Source organism: Lynx rufus, unplaced genomic scaffold (assembly GCF_022079265.1).
Source record: "Lynx rufus isolate CCGP_SWC_20201006 ecotype Redwood Valley unplaced genomic scaffold, mLynRuf1.p SCAF_10, whole genome shotgun sequence".
NCBI lineage: Eukaryota > Metazoa > Chordata > Mammalia > Carnivora > Felidae > Lynx > Lynx rufus.
The window spans coordinates 11,585,857-11,595,755 of record NW_025814824.1 but is presented as its reverse complement, the minus strand read 5'-3'; positions in this window follow the sequence as shown (position 1 = coordinate 11,595,755).

Below are 9,899 nucleotides of genomic sequence, written 5' to 3'. Positions count from 1 at the left end.
TGGTCAGCTGCCAGGGGGCAGGGCATATTAGAGGGCGTGGGAGTTTGCCAGGGAGCTAGGAAACAAGCGCTACCTCCGTGCGCCGTCAAGAATAAAAACTTGTCTCCAACTTCTCACTCCTTGCCTGGCCTCGGGCTTCACCTTCGTGCTCTGTCTCAGAGCCTAACACTGAATTTACCGCCGGGAGGTGACTTCAGCTCTGGGGAAAAGCCAGTCCGTTGCATTTGCTTGGATTGATTGATAAGAGAAATTGCCCAGGATGTTCTTCTCCGACAGTTGCCCAGGGCAAATTTTTCTACAATGACGGAAGAGAAATAGCAGTTTGTCTCAAGAGACTGACTATGGGACCAGAATCTGAATCCAAGTTCTGGAATGCAATTTGATACACGACTCTGAGCTTAAAAGAGATTAAGTTCATAAGATAGTCAACAAATTAATTGATCAGTAATTCCAAAATATTTTTGACAATACATAAGAAACTTGTAAATTAGTTAAGTAATATGCTAATTATCGACACTTTCAGTAGCCAGAAAAAAGGAGGTTTGGATTTATATGCTAAGAAAGTGTCCCTGCAGGGTCCCTTGGGGCCATGCGTGATTGTGTTTGAACCTTGAGTTGACAAATGAAGAAAGCTTCAGGCAGAGACCTCTCACTGTACAAAACACTTTTAGTGGAGGCTGGTTGAGGGGACAGAGGAGAGAAGCATGTGATATATCTGAAGTATTCCTTTAGAGAGTCATTCTTCTTGTTGAATTAGTGTTGATGCACCGATAGCCCTCAAGGAAGCAGCCTGATGCAGTAGAAACGTGGGTTTTGTGGATTCAGATGTATTTGCAAGGCAAATACATTAACATATTTAAACATAATTCTTTTTTTTAATATGAAATTTATTGTCAAATTGGTTTTCATACAATACCCAGTGCTCTTCCCAACAGGTGCCCTCCTCAATGCCCATCACCCACGTTCCCCTCCCTCCCACCCCCCATCAACCCTGAGTTTGTTCTCAGTTTTTAAGAGTCTCTTATGATTTGGCTTCCTCCCTCTCTAACTTTTTTTTTTCCTTCCCCTCCCCCATGGACTTCTGTTAAGTTTCTCAGGATCCACATAGGAGTGAAACCATATGGTATCTGTCTCTCTCTGTATGGCTTATTTCACTTAGCATAACACTCTCCAGTTCCATCCACCTTGCTACAAAAGGCCATATTTCATTCTTTCTCTAAACATAATTCTTACATATGTTTCAGATTAATTAGACAAGTGTTATGGACTGAACTGTGCTTCAAAACTCATACGATGCCATCCTAACCTCTGGTACTCCAGAATGTGACTGGATTTGGAGATAGAGCTTTTATTTCATTTTTTAAAAAGTTTATTTATTTTGAGAGAGAAAGGGGGGGGAGGGGCAGAGAGGGAATCCCAAGCAGGCTCTGCACTGTCAGCACAGAGCCTGATGCAGGGCTCGAACTCACAAACTGTGAGATCATGACCTGAGCCAAGATCGGACGCTTAACCAACCACACCACCCAGATTCCCCTAAAGATAGAGCTTTTACAGAGGTAATTAAGATTAAATGAGGTCATGAAGATGGGGTCCTAATCCAATATAACTGATTTCTTTAAAGGATGAGGAAGAGACACCAAGGCCCCGTAAGCACAGAGGAAAGACCATGTGAAAAGGCAGTACCAGAGCCACCTGTTAAGCCAAGAAGAGAGGCCTCAAGAAACCAACCGACACCTATACCAACACCTTGATCTTGGACTTCGAGCCTCAAGAACTGAGATATATTTCTGTTGTGTAGGCCAGCCTACTGTGTGGCATTTTTTTAACGGCCACCCTAGAGAAATAGGGAACCAGCAGGAAGGCGAAGCTGGTTTAAAGAGGATGGAAGACTGATCTGGAACAAGATTGTGAAGTCAGACACACAATCAATTAGTGTCCTTCAGACATGTGCATCTATGGCCTCTGGGTTACCTTCCTAGACAAGAATCGTTTGCATCTTATGACTTTTCTCCCAGGTTACATTCTTGAGATATAATTAATAACAACTAACAAGTCAAACGTAATCACTGTCATAGAGCAGAGTCCCTCAGTAGCAGCACTACTAACACTGTGGACAGGACAGTTTTGTTGTGGGGCTGTCCTGTGCATTTGAAGTTCAGCGGCATACCCACTAGATGCCGCTAGTGGGTCTCTACCCACTAGATGGCAGTAGTACGTGTTCCCCCATCCAGTTGTGACAGTCAAAAATGTTTCCAGACGTTGCCAAATGTCCCTAGAGGGAGACAGAATTATCACTGTTCTAGTATAAGTTTGAATTAAAAGACCCAAAGCCTTATTTTTGCATTCAGATCCCTGCTCTGCCCCTGGCTATGTGTCCTTGGCCTAGTTTTTAACCTTTGAGTTTGTTTTCTTCATCTGTAAAACCGGATGAATACACCTTTCCCTCGGAGGTTTCCCTGAGGATTAAGTGAAACTCTATGTGCCAAACACAGCCGTTAGCAAACTCGAGTCACACGCTTGGCCTCATGGTAGGCCATGCTGCCTCTAGTTAAGAGTTCTATTCAGGGGTGCCTGATGGCTCAGTTGGTTGAGTGTCTGACTTCAGCTCAGGTCATGATCTCACAGTCTGTGAGTTCGAGCCCCTGCGTCGGGCTCTATGCTGACAGCTCAGAGCCTGGAGCCTGCTTCCGATTCTGTGTCTCCCTCTCTCTCTGCCCCTTCCCTGCTCATGCTCTGTGTCTCTCTGTCTCTCAATATTAAAGAAATGTTAAAAAAAAAAGTTATGTTCATACACCTGTGGCCCCCAAGGGCGGAGAGCACCCTCGACCACTTTGGCTTGCAGAGAACCGACAATGGTCTGTGTCTCGGGGGACTGCAGGATCATTGAGAAGCTGGGTCCCTCCAGCTGATCTGGGTGCTTCCCCTTACCACTCAGGCAGGGCAGAGGAGTGGGTGGTCTGGCAAGAGGGGAAAGAAGAGGGGGTTACCCTTTCTTTACCCTTGGTCATCACAGCGTGCCTGCTCTCTCCTCTCCCCCAGCCTGATGCACTTGTCACCCCCTCCAGTACTTTCTGTGGGACACAGGGCCCTCCTTGCTCTCTCTCCTCAGCCTTAGGCAAGAGCCTGAGTATATAAGATCAGGACTTCCAGATGAAAGTAATTGGCACCTTTGTTCTCCTTCTACTTCTGTTTTTCAGAGGTGAACTTGTTGATGAACTGAAATGAATTTATGTGTGTTGTTAAAATATATTATGCTGAGGTAGGAGTTGAGGGAAAGGGAGTTTTGATGGTCCTGACCCCCCTCCCTGAAGGAGACGTCCCTGAAAAAAAGTAGTCCAGATCTCTCCAGTGTCCAGCAGGAGGCACCCCTGCCTAGGACCCTGGGACCCAGAAGGGGTTATGCTGGGGTTTCGCTTCTTTTTTCTTTTCTTTTCTTTTCTTTTCTTTTCTTTTCTTTTCTTTTCTTTTCTCTTCTCTTCTCTTCTCTTCTCTTTTCTTTCCTTTCCTTTCCTTTCCTTTCCTTTCCTTTTTTTCTTTTAGCTGCTAAATTTGTGGTATTTTTTTTATTAAAAAAAATTTCTTGGGGGACGCTGGGGTGGCTCAGTCGGTTAAGCCTCCAATTTCCGCTCAGGTCATGATCTTGCGGTTCGTGGGTTCTAGCCATAGGGCTCTGTGCTGACAGCTTGGAGCCTGGAGCCTTCTTCGGATTCTGTGTCTCCCTCTCTCTCTGCCCCTTCCCTGCTCACGCTTTCTCTTTCTCTCTCAAAAATAAATAAACTTAAAAATTAAAAAAAAAATTTTTTTTCATGTTTATTTATTTTTGAGAGAGACAGAGACACCATGAGTGGGAGAGGGGCAGAGAGAGAGAGCAAGACGGAGAATACCAAGCAGCCTCCTCACTGTCAGCATGGAGTCCGATGTGGGGCTTGAACTCTCGAAACCGTGAGATCATGACCTGAGTTGCAACCAAGAGTCAGATGCTTAACTGACTAAGCCACCCAGGCGCCCGTGGTTACGCTGTGGTAATTTATTTTTAATTGTGGGAGAGTTCAGAGCTGGCCCAGCTTAAGGTGGGGACAACTGCTCCCCGTTCCCTGCTTGTAAAACACCAACTGAGAGACAGCCTGGCCTTGGGGCTCTGGACAGGGCCTTGCCAGAGGAAGAGGGAAAGGAAACAGTCTCCGGACAATGAAGAATTGCATCCGAGGTTTCCCGGTGCCGCCCCACCCCCTTTCCTTCCAGCACGCTTGTCCTGCCTGAGTGAAAGCCACGGGAACTAATAGGAACCATTTCTGATGTGAAGCTCCACGAACAATTAGTGAACTCGTGTGTCTGGATCGTGAGTCACCATCACATTAGTTAACACACAGTGTAGTCTTGGCTCCAGGGGTGGAACCCAGTGATGCGTCTCTTACCTATGATACCCAGTGCTCATCCAACAAGTGCCCTCCTTAATGCCCATCACACGTCTAGCCCATCCCCCACCCCACCACCCCTCCGGCAACCCTCAGTTTGTTCTCCGTATTCAGAAGTCTCTTGCGGTTTACCTCCCTCTCTGTTTTTACGTTATTTTTCCTTCCTTCCCATATGTTCATCTGTTGTGTTTCTCAAATTCCGCATGTGAGTGAAATCATATGATATCTATCTTTTCCTTACCGACTTATTTTGCTTAGCGTAATACACTCTAGTTCCGTCTACCTTGTTGCAAATGGCAGGATTTCATTCTTTTTCATCGTCAAGCCATACTCCATTGTATCTATATATAAAACACATCTTTATCCATTCATCCGTCGATGGACATTGGGGCTCTTTCCATACTTTGGCTATTGTCGACGGTGCTGCTATAAACATTGGGGTGCATGTGTCCCTTCGAAACAGCATTTTAACCTTTGGATAAATTCCTAGTAGTGCAATTGCTGGATCGTGGGGTAGTTCTATTTTTAATTTTTGGAGGAACCTCCGCACTGTTCTCCAGAGTGGCCCCACCAGTTTGCATTCCTGCAAAAGAGATCCTCTTTCTCCGCATCCTCGCCAACATCTGTTGTTGCCTGAGTTGTTGACGTTTGCCATTCTGACAGGTGTGAGGTGGTGTCTCATTGTGGTTTTGGTTTGTATTTCCCTGATGTTGGGTGATGTTGAGCATTTTTTCATGTGTCAGTTGGCCATCTGGATGTCTTCTTTGGAGAAGTGTCTATTCATGTCTTTTGCTCATTTCTTCAGTGGATTATTTGTTTTTTTGGGTGTTGAGTTTGATAAGTGCTTTGTAGATTTTGGATACTAACTATCTGATATGTCATTTGCAAATATCTTCTCCCATTCCATCGGTTGCCTTTTAGTTTTGTTGTTTCCTTCGCTGTGCAGAAGCTTTTTATTTATTTATTTATTTATTTATTTATTTATTTATTTATTTATTTTTTCAACGTTTATTTATTCTTGGGACAGAGAGAGACAGAGCATGAACGGGGGAGGGGCAGAGAGAGAGAGAGACACAGAATCGGAAACAGGCTCCAGGCTCTGAGCCATCAGCCCAGAGCCTGACGCGGGGCTCGAACTCACGGACCGCGAGATCGTGACCTGGCTGAAGTCGGACGCTTAACCGACTGCGCCACCCAGGCGCCCAGAAGCTTGTTATTTTGATGAGGTCTGCCATTCCTGCATTTTCTAATCCAGAGCTTGTGTCATTTCTCCCAGGAGCTCTTTCAGCTCTCCTGTCACCTTTCCAGTGAGCTCCCTGGATTAATTTTCTCTATGGATTGCCTCAGCGAGGTTTCCTTTTTCAGTCGGGATCCTGAGTGATATCTAAGTTTATACCCTGGACTTGATTGTCATCTTAAATGGTTCTTCCTCAGATCTCTTCAACTACAAGATCCTGCTCTCTGAGTAAGAATCTCCACTTCCTCTGTCTCACTCATGTTCTCCCCTGCAGTTCCATGTTTTCCTCGTTTCTGTCTGCAACCATCCATCCATCCATCCATCCATCATTATTTATTGCACCGTGGTTGTACTTCAGAGTGGTAAACAAGATTGATAACAAACAGGTTCTCATACAGCTCCTGCAGGAGAGAGATAATTTTTTTTGCAAAATTTATTTTGAGGGGGATCGAGAGTGCATGTGCCAATGCAGGAGGGGCAGAGAGAGAGAGAGAGAGAGAGAGAGAGAGAGAGAGAGAATCCAAGCAGGCTCTGCAATGCCCACTGCAGGGCTTGAACCCACAAACTGTGAGATCATGACTTGAGCCAAAATCGAGAGTCGGATGCTTAGCCGACTGAGCTATCGAGGCACCCCCCCCAAATTGTTTTATTGTGAGAACTTTTAAGATGAGATCTATCCTCTTGACAAATTTTAACTGCATGGTAGTACGGTATTGTTAATTATAGGCAGGATGTTGTACAGCAGGTTGCCAGAACTTACTAATCGTGCATAACTGAAACCATATCCCCGCTGAACAGCAACTCCCCTTTTCTCCCTCCCCCAGCTCCTAGCACCATTCTACTATTTCCATGAGTTTGATTATTTTAGATAACACACGTAAGTGGGATTGTGCACTGTGACTGGTTTGTTTCACTTAGTATAATGCTATCCAGTTTCATCCAATGTTGTACCTATGGCAGGATTTCCTTCTTTTTAATGGGTGAATAGTATTCCATTGCATGTATAGAGCACATTATCACTGTCTACTTATCCATCGATGGATATTTAGGTTGTTTCCATAGCTTGACTATTGTGAAGTACAGATATCTCTTCAAGATCCCCATTTCAATTTTTAAATATATGTATCCAGAACTGGACTTCTGGATCATATGGAAATCCTATTTTTATTTTTTTGGGAAACCTCTATACTGTTCTTTATAGAGAGTGCATCAGTTTACATCCTCATGAACAGTGCATAAGAGTCCCTTTTCTCTGTATCTTCACTTACAGTTGTCTTTTGATTTTTTGATAATTGCCCTCCTGACAGGAGGTGTGAGGTGATATTTCATAGTGGTTTTGATTTGCATTTTTCTTTTTTTTTTTTAAGGGTTTTTTTTGGGGGGAGAGAGGGAGAGAGCAGGGGAGAGGCAGAGAGAGAGGGATTCTCAGGCTCCACATGGTCAGCAGAGAGCCCAACATGGGGCTCGAACACAGGAAGCCACAAAGTGTGAGATCATGACCTGAGCTGAAATGAAGAGTCGGAGGCTTAACCGACTGAGCCATCCAGGGGGCCCTTGATTTGCATGTTTCTTTTTAAAATTTTTTAATGTTTTTATTTATTTTTGAGACTGAGAGAGACAGAGCATGAGCAGGGGAGGGACAGAGAGAGAGGGAGACACAGAATCCGAAGCAGGCTCCAGGCTCTGAGCCATCAGCCCAGAGCCCGACGCGGGGCTCGAACTCACGGACCGCGAGATCGTGACCTGGCTGAAGTCAGATGCTAACCAACTGAGCCACCCAGGTGCCCCGATTTGCATGTTTTTGATGAGTGATGTTGAGCATCTTTTCATGTATCTGTTAGCCATTTGTAGATCTTCTTTGGAGAACTGCCTATTCATGTCTTTGGTGTATTTCTTTTTTTTTTTTTTTTTTTAACGTTTATTTATTTTTGAGACAGAGAGAGACAGAGCATGAACGGGGGAGGGTCAGAGAGAAGGAGACACAGAATCTGAAACAGGCTCCAGGCTCTGAGCTGTCAGCACAGAGCCCAACGCGGGGCTTGAACCCACGGACCGTGAGACCATGACCTGAGCCGAAGTCGGCCGCTCAACCGACTGAGCCACCCAGGCGCCCCTTTGGTGTATTTCTTAATTGGGTTACTTGTTTTTGTCTGTTTTTATTTATTTTTTGCTTTTGAGTTGTAGGAGTTTCTTATACGTTTTGGATATTAATCCATTCCTTCGCAGACATCTGGTTTGCAAATATCTTCTCCCATTCCGTGGACTGCCTTTTCACTCTGTTGATGGTGTCCCTTGCTGTGCAGAAGCTTTTTAGTTTGATGTAGCCCCACTTGTCTACTTTTTCCTTTTGTTGCTCGTGCCTTTTGGTGTCCTGTTCAAGAAATCATGGTCAAGGCAAATGTCATGAAGCTTTTCTCCTGTTATCTTCTACGAGTTTTACTTTCAAGTCTTACATTTAAGTCTTGAATCCATTTTGAGTTGATTTTTGGGAGGAGAGAGATAATTTAAAAGTACCTACAAAAGCCACCTAAGTGCTGTGATAGGGTAATTCTAGGGCACTGTAGGAGCACATGGGAGTGTCCCAGCAGCCCCCGCTCCCCCGCCACCGCCACTGGTGAGGGGAGGACTGTGAGGGCATGAGTCCTTGGAGCCTGACCTCATGAAGAGCTGGCCCAACCGATGAGAGCAGGGAGGAAAGAGAGCAGGCTGAGAGGAGAGTATGCACAGCCCCGGAAGCCAAATCTGGAAAGTACCAATGGTAGGCAGCCTTGAAAAGGCAGCCTTTACTTTTTCAAGTAAAATCAAGCTTGGCTGTATTGGGCCCCAACTCCTGGGGAGGAAGGCTGCACTCCACCGCTAAAGTAGTAATCTCTCCTCCCCTCTTCCCCTCCCCTCCCCTCCCCCCTCCTCTCCTCTCTTTCCCTCCCCTCCCCCCTCCTCTCCTCTCTTTCCCTCCCCTCCCCCCTCCTCTCCTCTCTTTCCCTCCCCTCCCCCCTCTTCTCCTCTCTTCCTCTCTCCTCCCCTCCTCTCTCCTCTCCTCTCTTCTCCTCCCCTCCACTCCTCTCCTCTCCTCCCCTCCTCTCTCCTCTCCTCTCTTCTCCTCCCCTCCACTCCTCTCTCCTCCCCTCTCCTCTCCTCCCTTCTCTTCACCTCCCCTCCCCTCCTTAGGTTGGTGCTTCTGTACCTCACACATCAGGTTTGGCTTCAGCTCCCTTTGTCCCTTATAATGAATGCAAATTTCCTCAAACTTCCTGGAGTTCCTCACTTCTGGGGTTCCCTCTCTGGATCCATTGTGAACCCTATTTTTCTTACTTGTTTAACGCAGCGTTGTTTTTTGTTGTTGTTGTTGTTTTGTTTTTGTATTAGAGAGCTAATTATTAAGATAATTACAGCTGGGGTCTCTCACTTAGGTTTTTGCTATATAGGCTATGAAGCGTCTTGGTGCTCTTGCTGGGAAAACAATCAAGGGCACATACCCCTAAGCTGGAGGGGCTGGGTGGGTACCTGAAGTGGGCGGCCGCCCTTTGAAGTGCATGGCCCTCTTTTTTTTTTTTTAATTTTTTTTTTCAACGTTTATTTATTTTTGGGCAGAGAGAGACAGAGCATGAACGGGGGAGGGGCAGAGAGAGAGAGGGAGACACAGAATCAGAAACAGGCTCCAGGCTCTGAGCCATCAGGCCAGAGCCTGACGCGGGGCTCGAACTCACGGACGGCGAGATCGTGACCTGGCTGAAGTCGGACGCTTAACCGACTGCGCCACCCAGGCGCCCCTGAAGTGCATGGCCCTCTTGACTGCCTTTCCTTTCTGCTTCTGCTGGGACACGAGGATACAGGATACACAGTGTTGGGCTTCTGTTGACCCTGATGTAGGAACACCCACAGCACACGCAGGATGGTAAGCAGCAGCGTCATTGGTCCTGTGCTTGGTGACGGTGGGGAGGGTGGGGAGGACTGGGGAGTGCCGAGAAAATGCTCACCGTAAGTTGTGACTGCAACTCGTCGCAGCTGAATGGTGTCCTGTGGGAATGCAGGCCTACTGTGGACAGAGATTCCAACAGGAGACCGAGATCGGGATGATTTGGGGTACATGCAATTTACTGATTTTTAATTGTTGGAAAATAATTTTAAAATATATTGTATGGGCTACCGTAGTACAGGTCAAACAAAACATATTTATGGTCTTCTTCAGGGGTTCTGAAGCTTGGCTGAACATCAGAATCACCTGGGGAGCTTTTAAAACTCCTCAG